The sequence below is a fragment of the Suncus etruscus genome, chromosome 1 (genome assembly GCF_024139225.1).
Source record: "Suncus etruscus isolate mSunEtr1 chromosome 1, mSunEtr1.pri.cur, whole genome shotgun sequence".
NCBI lineage: Eukaryota > Metazoa > Chordata > Mammalia > Eulipotyphla > Soricidae > Suncus > Suncus etruscus.
In genome coordinates this window covers 181055585-181075363 of record NC_064848.1, presented here as the reverse complement: position 1 = coordinate 181075363, position 19779 = coordinate 181055585, and the positions used below count along the sequence as shown (strand labels likewise).

At 37.3% G+C, this 19779-nt stretch overlaps 1 protein-coding gene, 1 non-coding gene and 1 pseudogene across 3 annotated transcripts in view; 1 reads left to right on the top strand and 2 right to left on the bottom strand.

Moving 5' to 3' along the window:
- The window catches only part of CA10 (carbonic anhydrase 10), a 550141-nt gene that overhangs the window by 485287 nt on the left and 45075 nt on the right, over positions 1-19779 (bottom strand). The gene's annotated exons all lie outside the window — the stretch shown is intronic.
- Positions 6988-7151, bottom strand: LOC126027313 (U1 spliceosomal RNA). Its single transcript, XR_007502243.1, has one exon. It is a non-coding gene; the product is annotated as a U1 spliceosomal RNA (small nuclear RNA).
- On the top strand, positions 7116-18947 carry LOC126014082 (echinoderm microtubule-associated protein-like 2; annotated as a pseudogene).

Below are 19779 nucleotides of genomic sequence, written 5' to 3'. Positions count from 1 at the left end.
CTCCATCCAACACTCCATAATTAATCAGTTAAACTACAAGTAGCATGCACACTATCCCTTTGAGCTATGTTCACAGTTCTCAGAATATACATCTACATATCTACCTTAATTATTATCATAAACAGCACTCAAAATGTATCTTATCTAAAATATATACTTTATTTGCCCTCCACTCTCAATGGAAAGCAAGTGCTTGACATGAAATTATTATAAATTATTACCAGGGTCTTCATGTATTTGATTTTACTCTATATGCCTTTTTCACTTTTGAAATTTGATTTTGAGGTGGAGCCTGCTCCCCACCAGCCATACACATGAAGAAAGTGCCATGCCAACCTGCTGCCAGTGCAGGGACCCACACCACTCCAAAGAGCCTGCAAAACACAAGTCAATGTAGGTGAGCTGACTCCTCTCCAGAATAGCGGAGCCAGAGGATCCCACAACCACTCCACTCCACAGCTGAATACTCCTCCTACTCAATAGATCACAGCACAACATATAGAAAACACTGTACTACAAATGTGACAATGGGCAAACAACTCAGACTTCTACAATGCAAAGAGGATGAAGATAGCAGCTCTCATGAGCAGAAAAGAGCCACCTATTTGGCTTATAAAATAAGGACCTTAAAGAAGAAATATGGAGGATCTTCATAGAACTCAAAGAAAGAATGGAATGAATTGAATGAACCACAAATAAAAATCATGGGGATGGGCCAGAGTGATAGCACAGTGTTAAGTTGTTAGCCTTGCATGTGGTTGACCAGGGACAGAAATGGGTTTGATCCCCAGCATCCCAGATGGTCTCCTGAGCCTGCCAGGAGAAATTTCTGAGTGCAGAGCCAGGAGCAACCCCTGAGTACCACTGGGTATGCACCACCTACCAAAAAAAAAAAAAAGATCAAAAGATCAAGAGGATATGAAAGTAGAAATGAGAAAATTTCAAACTGAAATAGCAGGACAGAAAAACTAGGTAGGCAAAATGTAAACCTCACTGAAAAGCCTCTCTCCCCAACTGATAAATAGCAACTGAGGACAGAAATCAGTGTGAGCTGAAAGATGAATTGCACAACACTCCATATAACAAAAGAGATTGGCAAAGAGCCTTAAAACAAATGAGAAGACAATGTAGAAAAAATACTGCAAGTATGTGAACAAACAAAAATACAAGTCCTTGGTCTTCAGGGTAAGGCCTGGTAAATAGGGCCCTGGGGGAGGGGGAGGGAGAGAATCTCCTCCCCTATGCATACACAAACTACAGAGGCAGAGGCTGGCCTCAGAAGACTCAGAGGGGCTTAACTCAGAAGACTCAGACTGAGATCCCCCCACGCCAGACTGGTCTTCAGGGCCAGGCCTGGTAAATCGGGCCCTGAGGAGAGGGTGGGGGAGAGAAACTCCTCCCCTATGCATACACAAACTACAGAGGCAGGGGCTGGCTCAGAAGACTCCACATGCCAGGACTTCTGATTCTCTTCGACTGATATGTTGGGGGCTCTGGGCAGGACAGCTAGCCATAGGACCCCTGGGCTGACCACTTAGTTCAGGGGATTGAGATTCCCCCACGGCAGACTGGTCTTGAGGGCCAGGCCTGGTAAATCGAGCCCTGGGTGGAGGGTGGGGGAGAGAAACTCCTCTTGTATGCATACTGGGCCCCATTCAGGGTCTTTTCTTACTTGTATTCATTTTCAAAAGCACGGGCAACATATATACTTTTTAAAATCACCCAAAAATCTTCTTAGTTCTTCACTGTTTCTAAGAAAAAAAATGCAGTGCCCTAGATTTGGAGGATAACATTCAAATAGGCCTCTAAAATCATTGTATATGTAGACGTGACTTCCTAAACAGTGGTCCTCTCTGACTGCCAAGCCTAATCCATAAACAATTCATTTATACAATGTATAGAGCCCCTCTGATATATTGCCCCTCCCCCACACCAGAGTCCCTTCTACTTCATCTTCTAATCTGGATTTGTTATCTTCCCCTTAATTAACCCTTACATCCTGAAGATTGATATAATGACCTGGCACAGGCCTCAGAAGAATGGGCATCTTCCATTCACCCTTGAACCAAGGAAGCTATCTACGAATCATCCAAGGTTTTTTTTATAACAACATCTGGAAGCAATCCTCTACCAGGGAAGACCCTACCACTATTCTGACATCGACCTGCTCAAAAGAGACTTCCCTCAGTACTAAGAAGACTTGACAACAACAACATGCTTACAGGACAGGGCCCTCTGCATTGCCCTTTAATTGTGAGGTGAAACGAGTTGATGCTCCATACCATCCTGACTTCAATTTAGGATATGCAGATTCCAGGATCTTTAATACAGAAACATGATACCAACAACAGAGACTGTGTGAAAAATAAAACTGTACAGGCACTACAGACAATGACTTAGATTGGACAAACTAGTTTGCCAAGAGCCTAAAGTTGGTCTTATGCCAGGAAACTTCAGGGTCTCCTTGTATTTAGGCCAAGGCTTTTCCTTTCCATGTCCTTCATATTTTGGTGGGCCTATGCAAACAATAATTGCCATTCTAACACCATTTTTACTGTAGTCCTTTGACTCTAATCCTTAAGAAAAACAACCCATTTAAACTTTTGAAGTTAACTTAAACTAATATGCATGTGCATGGAAATGTAAAAAAGTACTTTGCCTTCAATGTTTAAGGAGTTACATAAGTTTTATAGTTTTACATTGCTTTGTGTGCTGCTAACAAATATTATGTATTACAATCTGGGTACTTGAGGGACAAAGAACATTAAGAAAAATAAAACAGAACCCATGTACAATTACTTTGTCCCTCAAGTCCCCAAATTGTAATACATAATATTTTTTAGCAGCACACAAAGCAATGTAAGAAGTGAATTACAAACAGACACAAAGAAAAATTTTAATTACTAAAAATTAAACAGATTTGTAATAACAACTAATGGGTCAGTGATGAAATCAAAGAGGAAATAAATAAATTCCTGTAAACAAATGCAAATGAACACACAAATAATCAGAATTTGTGAGACTGCAAAATTTGTATTAAGAGAAAAATTTATAGCTTTGCAAGCAATCATCAAGAAGAAAGAAGGGCCTACATAAATACTTCAATGACACAGGTTATAAAATTAAAAATTGATCAACAAAATAAATAAAAATAGGTAGGCAGAAGGAAATAACAAAGCTTAGATATTTGGAACCCTCAAAATAATCTGAAAGATCAATAAAATCAAGAGTTGGTTCTTTGAAAAAATAAACTAGATTGATAAACCACTAGCAAAACTCACAAATAAAGGAAGAAAAACTTAAACTGAATTAAAAATGAAAAGGGGGAGAGTACTATAGATACTACAGAAATTCAAAGGATAATCAGAGACTACTTTGAGAAACTCTATGCCACAAAACAAGAGAACCTGGAAGAAATAGATACTATTTTGAACTCCTATAACCTTCCAAGGTTAAACTAAGATGATCTGAACAGAATCATCATGTTGAGAAAATTAAAATGGCGTTAAACACTCCCAAATAGTTTTCATCAAGCTAACATCATCCAGAGAGATGCCACAAAAAAGAGAACTACAGACCAATATCCCTGATTAACATCAATGGAAATATCCTCAACAAAATACTAGCAAATAGGATCCACTGCCTCATCAAGTAGGTCATACACCATGACAAAGTAAGTTTCATTCCAGAGATACAAGTATGGTTTAACATATATAAGTCAATCAACGTAATACACTATATCAACAAAAGAAAAAAACATGTGATCATATCAGTAGATGCAAAGAAAGTATTTAGTAAGGTCCAACACCCATTCATGATAAAAACTCTCAACAAGATGGGAATTGAAGGAACTTTTCTTATTATAGTCAAGCCTATTACCACAAGCCCATGGCAAATATTGTATTAAATGGAGGAGATAAACTCAAAGCCTTTCCTCTAAAATCTGATACAAGACAAGGCTTGCCCTCTCTCACCACTCCTATTCAACATAATGCTAGAATTTCTTGCCATAGTGATTAGGTAAGAAAAAGATATCAAGGGCCGGAGAGATAGCATGGAGGTAAGGCGTTTGCCTTTCATGCAGGAGGTCATCGGTTCGAATCCCGGCATCCCATATGGTCCCCTGTGCCTGCCAGGAGCAATTTCTGAGCCTGGAGCCAGGAATAACCCCTGAGCACTGCCGGGTGTGACCCAAAAACCACAAAAAAAAAAAAAAAAAAAAAAAAGAAAAAGATATCAAGGACATCCAGATAGGAAAGGAAGAAGGAAAGCTCTCACTGTTTGCAGATGACATACTATATTAATGAAACCCTAAAGACTCTACAAAAAAACTTTGAAAAATAATAGATTTGTATAGCAAAGTAGCAGGCTACAAAATTAACACCCCCAAAATCAATGGCTTCTTATACACAAATAATGATAGAGAAGTAATAAACATTAAAAAAATTCAATTCATAACAGTGCCACAGAAACTCAGATAACTTGAAGTGAACTTAACTAAAGAGGTGAAGATCCTATACAATGAAAACTACAAAACACTGCTTCAAAAAATAAAAGAGGACATAGGGAAATGGTGACACATACACTGTTCATGGATTGGGAAAAATAACATCATTAAAATGACAATACTCTCCAATGTATTATACAGATTTGATGTTATTCTTCTAAGGAAACCCATGACATTCTTCAAAGAGGTGGATCAAATACTCCTGAAATTTATTTGGAACAATAAACACCCAAGAGTAGCTAAAGCAACCCTTAGAAAAAAGAAGACAGGAGGCATCACTTTCCCAACTTTAAATTGTACTACAAAGCAATAGTCATTAAAACATTATGAAACTGGAATAAAGACAAACCATCAGATCAATGAAATAGGATTGAGCAATCAGAAAATATTCCCCAAACATATAATCAATTAATCTTTGATAAAGGGGCAAGAAATGCAAAATGGAGCAATAAAAGCCTCTTCAACAAGTTGTTTTTGGACAACTGGTCAGCAACTTGCAAAAAGTGAATTCAGACCTTTAACACCATGCACAAAGGTCAAATCAAAATGGATTGCAAACCTTTATATTAGACCCAGAACTTTAAGATATATAGAAGAACACATAGGTAAAACACTCCATGACATTGAGACTAAAGGCATCTTTAAGGAGAAAACACCACTGTCTAAATAAGTGGAAGTAGAGATAAACAGATAAACAAACGGGACTACTTTAAACTGGGAAGCTTCTGCATCTTAAAGGAAGCAGTGACTAGAGTAAAATGACACCCAAGGAATGGGAGAAACTATTCACCCAATACCCATCAGATAAGGAGCTAATCTCTATATAAAAGGTACTGGCAGAATTTAACAAGATAAACATATATAACCCTATCAAACAGTGGGGAGAGAAATAGACAGTTCCTCAAAGAAGAAATACAGATGGCTAAGAGGCACATGAAAAAATTCTCCACATCACTAATCATCAGGGAGATGCAAATCAAAACAACAGTAAGGTATTATCTCACGCCAAAGAGACTGGCATCCATCAGAAAGCACAAAAACAATCTGTGCTGACAAAGATGTGAGGAGAAAGGAACTCTCAGTCACTGCTGGTGGGAATGCTGTCTAGTCTAGACTTTATGGAAAACAATATAGAGATTTATCAAAAATCTGGATTTTGAGTTCCCATATGATCCAGCTATACCACTTTATGGGATATACCCTAGGAACACAGAACCACAATACAAAAATGTCCTGTGCACACCTATGGTCATTGCAGCTCTATTTATAATAGCTAGACTTTGGAAACAACTCAGGTGCCTGACAACAGATGAGTGGCTAAAGAAACTGAAGGGAGGTATACCTTTTTATGATTGAAACCCAACTACAAACATATTTGTAACCATGGTGCTTAAATAAAAATATTATTATAAAAATTTGGCTTCCTTAAGATAAAATTGACAAATAGTATTCTAAAATATTTAAAGTGCGTATTGATTTGGTTTGCTATATGTATATGTTATGTAAGGATTTTCTCATCTAATTCATATAACTTTCACTTCAAATGTTTGTTTAGAAAATGAGAAAATTTACCATTTATTTTCTTAATATATTTCTATGATACATTATAATGTTATCAACTATAGTTTCCACACTTTACACTAGATCTTCAGGCTTAATCAACCAGATGTAATTTTGGATCCTTTTCCTAATCAATTCCTAATTCCTCCACCATCAGCTGGCCTTCAAAAACCACTTCTAAACTGTTTCTCTGACTTTGACCTTTTTCTTTTTAATCCTCAGGTAAACAAACCATGCAGTACTTGATCTCCTGACACATGTTTATTTCATTTAATATATTGCCCTCATGGTCCAACCATTTGTCAGAAATGGCAAGATTTCCTTCTTTTGCACAGTGAAATGATTTTCCACATATATAAAATATGTGTGAAGATGGACGATGAAGATGTGACTGGATATAGATTTAGATATGTTATAGACTAGAGATACAACTATCACATGCCTTTTTATCTTTTTATCTTTTCATATCTAAGATATGAAAATAACATGGAAATTCCTGAATAAACATGAAAGTAATTTAATTTACGCTTGCTTTCTACACCCAGAAGTGGAAATGCTGGCTCATCCTCTTCGTCTCTTTTGTTGTTTTCCACTTTAAGCTTTGAAAAAAAAAATTTTTTTTTTTTTTTTTTGGTTTTTGGGCCACACTCATTGACGCTCAGGGATTACTCTTGGCTATGCTAAAATCTGCTCCTGCTAAAATCTATGCTAAAATCACTCCTGGCTTGGGGAGACCATATGGGACGCCTGGGGATCGAACCACCGTTCGTCCAAGGCTAGCTCTTGCAAGACAGATGCCTTACCTCTAGTGCCACGGCTCCAGCCCCAAGCTTTGAAATTTTTAAAGCTCCATTTGAGTTAGAGATAGTTTGAAACTAAATTCAAATACCCCATATCACATCTTCTTTTTTTTTTTTTCTAAGGGGAGAGCGCGCACGCAGTCCCCCACTACCATAAATTACGCAGTCGAGTTTCCCACATGTGGGGAAATCGCAGGGGTCAGCACGCCCGGAGTGCAATGGGCGAGCCTCACCCTGGGGAAACCACCATGGTGGTCGTGGAATCGCCCCTGCCAGGTAAGTATCGTATCACATCTTCTATATCTGCATCTGAAGGACCAAATGTCATCAAGGATTTGTGATTTGTAAAACCTTATCCCCGAGTAGCTTTGAGCATAGCTCTGGTGAGACTGTCAGAAGAGATTTCTGCTTTTCTTTCTTTGGGTGCAGACTGTAGTTAGGTGGAGATTTGTCTTCTGTTGATTGTATGACTAACTCTACTTTGCTACTTTAAAACTTCCTCCTAGTCTCTTTCTCTCAGTTGCCCACATCACAATCTAGTGTGACATCTAGATTTGGGCTCATCTGCATTTTCAGTCAGTACTAGCTGTCACCCCAGATCTCATCCCTGAGCAAGAAGTGAGCTTAGAAAGGAGAAATAAGCCCCTTCCTGCTCCTAAGGACTCAGTAACATTGCCTGCACCTGAGCCTTCCCCAGAAAAGAGCCAGATCTGGTAAAATCTCCACTGAACAGATAACTGAAATGTTAGACTGCATGCAATAAACATGCCTTTTAGTAAACCATAACAAAAGTGACTTCAATTCTAAAGTTCTCCTTCTGCCATATACCTTAGTATCTCCCACATACATACAAATCTAAGAATGAAATTCAGCATATTTTACTTCCAGAGTTGCCTCGGCTTCTTTGGCTTAGCAAAGAAGCACCTTTCTCCTTTCCACACTGTTGGTGCCATCAGAACTTTTTTTTTTTTTTTTTGGTTTTTGGGTCACACCCGGCAGTGCTCAGGGGTTATTCCTGGCTCCAGGCTCAGAAATTGCTCCTGGCAGGCACAGGGGACCATATGGGGTGCCGGGATTCGAACCGAAGACCTCCTGCATGAAAGGCAAACGCCTTACCTCCATGCTATCTCTCCAGCCCCGCCATCAGAACTTTCAGGTCAGCTTGAAGACATGACTGCTGAGTTAAAACATTTTATGGTACCCCATACGCAAGGACTTATTTCAATTTAGGGAAAAGCTCTGTCTTGGAAACTGAAAAAATCGGGGTTCAAATCCCAGTTCTGTAACCATAACAGCATGACAGTGATATCCCCTTAGAAAATTGATAAAATGGAGATAATAATAAACTTCAGGAATCTATAATAATTAAATAAGAGGAAATATACATGTCAAGGCACTTGGTGAATGCTTACTTATTCTTTGACTTAGAAAGTTGGGCAGAGTTCACATCACATTCCCTTTTTTTTAGCTTAGTGGAAGAAACTTCCCAGGCAGTGAAGTAGGGAACTGAGGGGTGGATGCACTGCCTTTGATAGTAGGACAACTGGATCAGGGATACAATTCCAGGGCATGAGAATGCAGAGCTATTCAAAATATGATGGTCATTCCCACAGCCCCAACAGCACCTACCTTCTGCCCTTCAATTTCTGAGCAATGCTTTCCTACTAGGGATTTCATTCCTTTCTTTCCTCCTGTCACCAGACAAAACCATTTCCCATCTTCCAGTAAGTAGTTCAATTACAATTTAATGAACTAACAGAACTCAGGCAATTTCTCTCACTAAGGAGAATGTAAATGCTGCTTCTGAGCTTAGCTGAGGCTTTTGGAAATACTATCCTGGCAGTAAATTCCAGTTCACCTGAAACCTCAATGTCTACTTCTAGGGATTCTGGCCCATTTGCACTAGAGCTGGGTACATGGGTAATACTGACAAAACATGCAAGGGAATTTCTTAATAGTAATTAGGGTCATATTAGGGGTCCAAAGAAACCTATATTTGAATTCTCAGGTGAGTCATATATGCACTATGGCTGAAAAATTCCACTGGCACATGTTAACCTCTTCAGCTTTGCAGTCAAATTCAGGTTCAAATTCTTGTGCTTGTCCAAGTTCCCTCCCCTCTAAATTTGATTAACAACAGACTAACCACCTATACATTTATAAAATGACAATGGCTACAGTATTGATTATGAGAACCACTTATGGCGAAGACCTAAGATGTAAATCAGGTTCAAAGGAGACTATAATTACCCGCATTTCACCACGTACTCATCGAGATTTTTAATATAGATTCACAAGTATTTCATGGATCTTAATGTTGTCCAAAGACAATTTAGTAATAAGTAATTTTTAAGTAACACTGGAACAGTATCTTTAAAGGCTTGGAATAATGGTCATAGTCAATGTTTTTGCAAAACGAAACAATAAAAGAAAAAAGGCATAAAGTCTCTGATAATTATATGTTGAAAAAAACTAGTATTATTTGCATTTTAAGCATTAATTTGGCCTTCATTACAAAAAAGCATTGCAGATTTATATATATATATATATATATATATATATATATATATATATATATATGACACTGCCTCTGATTTCCACTGAATGACCTTGGACTATTTAATTAATCCACTGTACACCAAAAGTTTATAAATAACATTTAAAGATGTAAATTTATTTATTTACTTACAGATATAGGAGTCCAACAAAAATAGTGCATGTAAAATGTTCAGCCTGATACATAGTAAATGCTCAATAAATGTCAGCAATTATAGCTACATGCACAAGTAAAGCTTCAATAAAGGATTATATCCTTTCAGTATTTCTAAAACCCTTATTCAGGAAAATGTCCAAGTTGTGTCCCTAAATGAAGCCAAATGTCTTATTCATCTTTGTTTCTCCAGCTTTTAACACAGAGTCTGACACACATCAAGGATTCAGTGAGTGGTTCATAGATGTGTAAAGGAATTAATTATCATGGAATTTGTATTTGCACTCTCCACAGGCTTGCACCCAAGACCGAGGATTGTGAAAACATGACTGACTGCAGCGCCATTCATTCTGTTTTCAAATACTGCCAACCTACCATAGCTCGAATGTTGACCAAACCTGTTGGATATTTGTGTTGCAGAGAGATCCAGGGTGGTGGGATCTGCACTGCCGGTTTGTTTATTATCAAGTCCTTATCAGTCAATAGTGAAGGAAGATCTGCTCCCCATCACAAGTGATGCGATACCCTTTCACAATAGCCTTTTGTCATTGCTAATATAAAAAATCTGTAACATTATAAAATTACAGGTCTGTGTCTTCTACCAGAAGATATCTAGAATCTTGAAAACAATGGAGGTAATCATCTGGTTTTCAGAGATTTCATCAATGAAGGCTTACAGGCTGTGTTATATATAATATGATGTTCTTTGGTGAATGACTATAATATATAAGGCAAAATGTGTCACAAAATCCCATTTATCTAGCAGTTATTGACTACGGGCTTTGTTTTTAAACATGTAGGTTAACTTGGTTCTTTGTTTTTATTAATTTGCAGTCATAAATCAATGGAAAGCTCAACAGTGCAGAAAAAATGTATTTACTTGATCGCCCTCTACTGGCCACAAAAATGGAGTATTTACCTGGTTTTCTTAGGTCCTAAAAAAAATGAGTTTCTTGTTTGTTTTGTAGTCCTAGAATTTTCAGAGCTAAGTGTTGAATACAGTAGAGAGACCCATTCATGCAATATCCCAAACTCTCAGGATACCTGATTTTATGTATTTGATGTCTTATGAAGAAATATGTCTGAGAACCAGAAAATCTAGGTTCATTCTTTGTCCACTTTCCTTGAAACAAGGTTGGCTGAGACTCAAGCACTCTATAAATCTCTCTAACTTGTGTACTCAAGTTTAGGGGTCCAGTGCCCCAAGGTTAAGTCTGGATTCTTTTATTCTGGCTATATGGAAAGCAAAGTGAGAACTTGAATCTAAAGTGAGGTTTTTTAAATTCTGAAGATTCTGACTTCAAACCTACCAAATTGGACTCTTGAAAATGACAGAGAAGGTTCCAGAAGGAAAGATCCTTGAACTCTTTAAGTTTTTGTTTCAATAAAAATACTCTACAATGGGGCCGGGAGATAGCATGGAGGTAAGGCGTTTGCCTTTCATGCAGAAGGACAGTGGTTTGAATCCCGGCATCCCATATGGTCCCCTGCGCCTGTCAGGGGCGATTTCTGAGCATGAAGCCAGGAGTAACCCCTGAGTGCTGCTGGGTGTGACCCAAAAACCAAAACAAAAAAGAAAAATAAAACAAAAAAAGAAAGAAAAAAAGAAAATACTCTACAAATGCAGAGTCTATTTATTACATAACCACTCAAACATGTCATCAAAATTATAATGTCCACATAAGCATTTTGATAAATTTTAACATTTTTATTATCCAGGAAAGAGGTGAAGGAGGCAGGAATTCCACTACAATTTCAAGATGGAGGTTTTTATAAATTGAACAACAACAATAACAACAACAACAAAGTGATCAAAACCAAGGATGGTCAGCTACCTCTGAGACCCTGTTCAGAACTATTAGAAGAGCCATTTACAAAACTAGTCTGGTAATCTCTGGTTTCCATCATGTGTGTAGTTTTCACTTCCTGGTCATAGTTCAGATCAGATCATTTGAACAGTGTAATAGCCCTTTCTTGAAAGCACCACTGAGAACTTTTGATAAAGTCAGGGCAAGTCAATGCTGAAGGTTTTAATTTCTTCCACAGCAGACGCAGAAAGTATTTCATAAGCTAAAGTAAAATTGACAGATCTAGCAATAATAAGCCCAGTAAAAATTCACCAAATTACAAGAATTAAAAATGAAATTAATTATGTCCTTTAAGTTAATTAGCTGATTGTCTACTAGGCACTTTTAAAAAAATAGTTCCACTAGATTCTTAAAAGGACACTGAAAAGAGAGAGAGATAGGAGTATTATTAGGTCTATTTCATAGATAAGCAACAGAAATTAAGTACATTACTTATGAAGATGAAATTGCATAAATAAGTACTGTTTTTATACTGAAAATCATGTGTAATGGATTTTCTGAGGAAATGTACCAGGAATTATAAACACAATAGTTGTGTGTATATACATGTAAATTCATGTTATATGTCTATGTATACAATATTATCCAAGGTGACCAATTCAATAATAAATCAAAATTACTAGGGAAAAAAACAGAGTAGCATAGGTTGGAAAGAAATATTTGAGCTCAGGTTTGAACTGATTCTCCAAACAAGACTTCTATTTAACATGAAGATCAACCAGTATTTTGAATGAGTTCCTAAAAGTGTTTCTAGGAAACAGAACAAGTTATAACTCCTTCCTAATTCACTGCTGACTTGAGAAACAAATATTACAGATTAATGTAATTAATATTCCAGATTAATGTAGATTAAATTCTATCTTCTTTGATCCTATGAACAAAATGGCAGTTATTCTTTCTTATAGATTGAAAAACTCAAGAGGGATGCCAATAGTTTACATCGAATTTTATATATTAAAAATAAACTTTAAATTATGTCACATCTGGTGGGAATGTTGCACTGATTTTATAATTAAAACCCAGCTACAAACATGTATGTAATCGTGATCCTTAAATAAAGATATTTAAAAAAATAAATAATAAAATACGCCACATCTACTTCTTACTGTTATTAAATTCTTTTTATATAACATTAGTTTATAAGAGTGTAAATTTTTATATATTTTAGGGGTACATTGTTACACTTAAGCCAAAAACATCAGAGTGTGTTTTTCTACACTGCAGTGTTCTGGACTTTTTCAGCCTAATTTTCACTATTCTTTGCATTTCTTCTATTGCCTACTAAACTAGTGGTTGACAAGGTAGGAACCATTGATGTCCTGGTTTATGTCGTTGCTGATCAATTTCAGAGAAGGTTCATTAAAAATCTTCACTTCCTACTAGATCATAAAAGGACTTGAGAAGCTGTTGCTCTTGATTCTGGAATTAGATAGGAGTATATTCCATGTCTTCTTTGGTATCTAAAAACTATTTTGAAACAGGTTTATATAAGGACCAATACCTTGTTTGTATTAGAAACTAAAACTGTATGCTCATATCTCAGGCCGCAATCTCTTCCATGTGACAATTTGATAAATAAAAGCTTAAAATATACAGTGTTGACACTAAAATAATATAAAACAATCCTGAGAGATCAGCATGTTCCCTGTGTAAATATGTGATAAAAATCTCCCACATTCATGCTTTTTCTGCAAGATCTGTGTTCTTTCACCTAAGAATCCCTATAACCTTCTTTGTAATAAATCTTCAATGAAATTGGACAAGACTGCATGGTTTGGATCGAAAGTTTCTAAGTAAAGAGCATAGATGCAATGTGTCTTATTCAATTCAGGCAACTGGCTAAAATGAGATCTAGGGCATATATAAGCTTATCTAAGGAAGCTGGTTCTACTAAGTGTGGAATGTTGAGTCTTTTGTTAACCTTGACAAATAATAGTATATTATTATGAAGATCTAATGATACAATGCATGAAAGTATTTGAATCATTCTTTAGCCCCTAATATTTGATATAATAAAGGATAACTGTACTTTTCTCTGAAAATAAATCTGAGGTAAGGATTTAAGAGATTATTAGAAAACTAAAGGCAAACTGAAGGATTTTGGAATGAGATAAACAAGATAGTCCAAAGTGAGATGCTGAATTAAAACCTAGTTTATCCCATTCCCCCTTGCCCCTGCCTGAAGGGGAACCTGCAGAGGAAGACATGCCAAGCATCTCTCATTTGACTAACAATTCTCTGAAAAGGGCAGATGTGAGCTGATAGCAGCCAATATTCATAGCAACTGTGTAAAGGATATCTGGGCAGGGTACCAACATCACCCACTACACTAGTATTATATTATCCAATGCCTAGATCTGAGCTTTTGATATGACGGGGGCTCAGTAAACAGTTATTACATTGAATTAAATTAAAGGATTCAAATTAAAAGAGTATGTAAAACCAGTAGGAGTAGCACAAATCTCATCCAGAGGTCCAAAAGCTTTGGATACAGTGCCCATATTCTCCCCTCCACTGGCCCTCATAATTACCAGGATCACGAGGTATAACATATTTCTAAATTCCTTGATATGTGGCTTATGTTGGAAGCTGACTTAACTGTGAATTTTCTTGCTTCCCTTGTTTCAGAGATTTTCTAGCATTAATTACACCTACATTTACACCCAAATATTCCATTGTGATGCATATTATCCTTGTAAGTGCATGAATTAGTTCTTTGAAGGCAAAAGGAATTAGTAATGTTTCACCACTCACTGTGACATGTTTCCAAGCACAAAAGTGACAGAGTCATTTTAAATGATGTACTTTTTCTTCTCCTTGACATGCAAAGATCCAGATTTAAAGAAAAAAGATTTAAAGACATTACTTTCTGGGACCTACTGATATTGCACTTAAATTTTCATCTCCATCAACACATGAATTAATAAGTAATGTGCTCAGGTCTCAGTACCTATTCAATTAGATGGTATTAGCAGCCATACACTAGAAAATACCATTAAGACAAATCTTTAGGTCCTCAGGGAAAGGAGAATGGAAGAGCTGGGCTGGGCATCATCAGGAGTTGGGGAAAACACATTTAGTAAATTGTAAGGTACTTTGCAAAGATATGGCTATCTGTTCTTTTATAGTCACCATAAGTTCAATGCTCTTCAAATCCTGAGACTCCACATCTCCAGAATAAATTAACACCTATTGTAAATTCTTTATTTGTTGTTAATAAATTAGGACCAAAAAATGTGCCATCCAGACTGAGTGACCTGCTCCTTTCTTATACTTTCATCTGATAATCTCTCTACAATAGGGACTAATAAAATCTCTAAATTGTATTTAGAAAACAAATCTTAGAAGGTTCGAAGAAACCCTTAATAGTGAGCAGCCTCTCAATATTATTTGAAAAGGCAACAGATTTCTGGACACCACCATCACTACTAAGAAATTAAGAAAATGAGTGTCCAGCAAACCAGTTGTTGATTGTGGAACCACAGACAATTTTGAGAAAATAAAAATAACTAGCTAGCCCCTTGTACTTAGTAACTCACAAAGTAATCAATCTCTTCCATGTAAGTTAAATCCTCCCATGTAAATTAATCCCTCTTATGTAACTACCTATGGAAGTTAAACAAAAAAGAAAAAAAAAGAAAGGGAACTCTAATTTGAGAAGGTCAAACAGTTGAGTTCTAGAGTAAGGGCTGACAAAGGATAAATCAACTAATACCCCTTGACTATTTTTATAAATAAGAATTTATTGGAAGAGCCACAGTCATTCACTTACATGTTCTTTTATAACTGCTTTTGAGTTATAACAGAAGAGCAGAGTAGGTGACACAAACCACCTTCATCTACAAGGCTAAAAATATTTACTATCAGACCTTTTATAGAAAGAAAATTGCTGAGTCTTGCACTATATAAGGTTCCTTGGAATTAAATACTGTTTCTATCCCTTATTAGCTAGTTGCATTACTTTGAAAAAGTAATGAGCTTCATTATCAGAGGGTTGTTGTGAAGACGGAATGAGCTAGAATAGTCACATCACCTAAGATAGTATTTAGAATATATGAATAAATCAATAACTCAGCCAGTCTTATTAAAATAGAACCATATCTTCTCTTTCTCTTCAGATATGTCACTGGTTCTGTTGCCCTCAGAACCAATTATACCTATACTTGCTATCCATAACAAATAGGCATTGGTTTAGAATGTCTTTCAGACTAAATGTAGACAAACAACTTTCTTGGTGTTCCACAGTAAGTATACTTAGGAGAAATTTTTCTCTTCTCACTCACTCCTGGAAATAAACAAAGAAAAAAGCTTATACAAAGATTTTAAGTTCTCTTCCTCTTTTTCCTGCTAAAACAGCCATCCAAACAAGTTGGATAAAATGACTGCTATATTTTTCCCAACTTCCAGTGTTTTCTTACTTTTAAAAGCAATTAAAGACTGATGATATCGGATGACCCAGGGACTGTGGTTTAAAACACCATCCCTGAATTCCTAAGAGGGCTTATTAATGCATACAGATTAGATGCTCAAGATGTACAGAGGACTTATACCCTGTAAAACAGAGTTTAAGAGGCAAAATTAATACAAATTGTGGATGTTACCTCCTTGAAAATAGACACTAAATAGGTTGTATTTCCTTTATCATTTCTCTGTCACTCTTTTCCTCCTACCCTCTCCTTTTCTCTTCACACAGTAAGTACTCACATATCTTTTTTGGTAGTGTTCAATAACAAAAGGCCGACAATGAGTATTGTCTATATGAAAAAAGACTGAAAATAAACAGTACATTGGGTATTCGGATGAAAAGGAACCTCATTTATTGTGGGAATGTAAATTGGTTTTAGTCATGATAGAAAATAGAATAGAGACTTCTTTAAAAATGGAAAGTAAAGCTAACATATGATGCAGCAATTCTTCTAGGTAGCTAGCCTAAGAACACACACCAATAAAACCTATAGATGCATACCGTTCGTTGCAGTACTACATACATACATACTACATACATATACATATAGCCAAGACACAGAAACTACTCAAATGCTCCACTAAAGTTTAGTGCACAGAGATGCTGAACTTTAGGAACAATACACAAAATAATATGCTGCTTTATAAGAAGAGATGCAATTTTATTGTGTATGTGCTTGTTTTAGGGCAACTATTAGTGATACTCATGGCTTACTCCTGATTCTGCTCTCAGGGACATTCCTGAAGTCCCTTGGGACCATGTGCAGTGCCAGGGACTGTATATTTATCAACCACATGCAAAGTAAGCAAGTGGTTATACCTATTCTTACCCTCTATCTTTCCAATTCCAGCCAAAATGTAACCATGCATTTTGCTGCAATCTGGATAGAACTGAAGGGAATCATGTTAAATAAGTAAAAAGGAGAAAGACAATATTGGATACTCTAAAATATGAGGTATATCAAGAAACAAAGCAAGGGAATAGACAATGAAAACAGATCTCTCAGACTCCAAAAACAAACCTAAATCTGCCAAGTAAGGGAAGGAAAGGGAGTGTAGGGAATTGAGTCTTATAAAGAGTGAGTGAGGTATATTGGAAATTGGTATGTGTATTATGATAATTTTGAACCCACCAAACATAAGCCATTAAACTCTTGTAAATCAGTGTTATCATGATATTTTTAAATAGAAAGCAAGAATAATAGCAAATCATGTTTTGAGTTAAAAAAATTATACTGACATTGGTAGGTACTGCCTTGAGGGCTATGAAAATATACTCAGAGGTAGAATCCTTGATCTAGGGAGTTAATTCTCTTGAGAAGTCAAACACAATCTGTGAAAAATTAAATAGTAATTAATGAGTTCCGTGACAGTACATGGTAACAATTGTAATGATACTACCATGTAATAAGTAATTAGTTGTTAAGCACTTTCTTCAGATAGTTATCATTAGAGAAATTCCAGAGAAGAATAAGATCCAGATGACATATAAATTTGTTAACCAAAGCAGGAGAAAATGATCCTCATGAAGAAAGAGAAAATGTCAAAGTTAAATATGTATTTACATTTCAAGGGAATAATTTAAATTTAAAATGAACTTTAAATAACCAGCTTCCCAGGCTGAAATATGTGTTAACCAGACATCATGCATTGTTTTATAACTTCAACTATGATATTTTGTATGTGAATGTACTAGCTAGACCCATGGATACATATAGAAATGGATACAATTGGCATGGTGAAGCCTTGAGGATAAGTCTAGTAAATGAAGTTTCTCTATCATATTTTCCCACTCACTATAGATATCCTTATTTCATGGGTGATTGAAGTAGTTTATTCTCAGATTCAGCACTAAATTCAAATTTAACCATATTAAAGATTTCTTCTCTGGTATTATTCTAAATCTTTTTTTTTTCAGCCAACCAGCCTCGCCTTGCCTCTCTAAATCTGTAATTTTTATCATTTGATGACTGACTTACACAAGCTTCAAAGCACCCAGGCCATGGTGGAGTGTTCAGGCTCTGCACCCTATGGGACAGGACGCTGGTGTCCATTGCGGGCTGTGATCTGTAGGTGTTCCTGTGGGGGTTAGACTATAGTAAGCTGCAGGAGATAGAGGTCCCCAAGGACTTTGGCCCTGTACACAAGTTGCAGAGGGCTGGGGACACACGCTGTATGTGGGGACCACCCGCAACTCCATCCTGCACGGTTCAGCACACCTGGGCTTGTCCCTGGTAGTCCAGGGCCATGTGGAGGAGTTGTGAGGTCAGGTCACACACCCCAACCAGGCACTGTTTGTAACATTCGGGCAGGACAAACTGGTGCACCTCTGGAGCACCAATACCCACCAATCCCGCTGGAGTCAGAGCATCGTGGACTCTGCCCACTCCACAGGCTTCCACCCCAGTGGTGCAGTCATGGCTGTGGGCACCGTGACTGGCAGATGAATGCTACTGGACATGGAGATGTACGACCTGGTGTCCATTCCCATGGACTGCAACGAGCGTTCCTGGCCTTGGGCTCCCACAACAACTTGGTGTACGTTTACTAGGTGGACCAGGGTGGCCACAAGGTCAGCTGCCTGGACAAGTGCTTCGGCTATTCTAGTTTTATCATCCCTCTGGACTGGGCTCGCCATAGTAGCTGCTTTGGCACCAACTCCGGGGACTATGAGATTCTATACTGGAACCCGGTCACCTGTATGCAGATCACTAGTGCTGATGCTTTGAGAAATGTGGAGTGGGCCATGAAGACTTGTGTCCTGGGGTTTGGAGTATTTAGGATTTGGTCCGAGGGAGCGGATGGCACCAACTTTACAATGCCTTTGCACACTCCCAAGATGGCAAGTTTCTGGCTTCGGGCAATGTCTTCGGCATAGCCCACCTGTTCAGCTACCCCTGCTATCAGCCTCGAACTCTCAGCCACAAATATGGTGAACACAGCAGCTGCGTGACCAATGTGGCCTTCCTATTTGATGACAGCCTGGCCCTCACCAGGGAGGCAAAGACACCATTGTGCCACTGTGGCGGGAAGTGTGAGGTGCAGAGGGGTCGTGGCCAGCAGTTGATGGCGCTGTCAGAGTTCCATTTTTTGGGAGGATGTCTATTGCGGGGTAGAGTAATAAATATATAGAGTATGTCAATAGCAGAGAAGGTAACGGGGTAGGAGGGCAGATGGACAGACAGAGTCTCTATTTATTGGGTGGGAAGCAAAGGGCACAGTGCTTTCGGGAAATCATCTGGGCATTTCTTCTGGGAGGTGTTTTTTAATTTTCTTCTTTTGTATCATCCAGAAATAAAGACCACGTGCACTGAGATAGTTTTAAAAAACTGAAGGAAAAAAAAAAAAAAGAGCAGCTTACTCTTCCTTCCCTAATGTTTGGATACTTAGTAGTAAGGGAATCAAACTATCATAAAAAGTGGAGGTCAGGGAGATAATAAAGAGATTAGGTTCTTGTTTGAGCTCCAGAAAAATATGACCCCTCAGATTATCCTGATGTGATCCTGGTGGCTCCTGATTACAGACGAAGTGGTTCTGGTAGTTCCTGTACCAGAGGGCCTGAAAAATTCACACCCTCTGTCTCTTGCATTGAAGCACTAGAAATAATTAGATGAGAATTATCAGAGTGGTCCCAGGCCCTTCAATATTGCTTGAAATCCACACAAATTTTTCAATGATTGTACAATATAATATATGCTATTGAAAAGTTCAAAAACATGAGATCTCTTTGAAATTCAAAGTCATTGTTTGTAAGATAGTGTCAGTAATATCTGCTCTAAAACAGCTGCTCTGAATACCTAACATGGTGCCTTCTGAGATACAGGTAGAAGAGATGAGTCCATTTAAAAAATCATATCAAGAATAATTCAT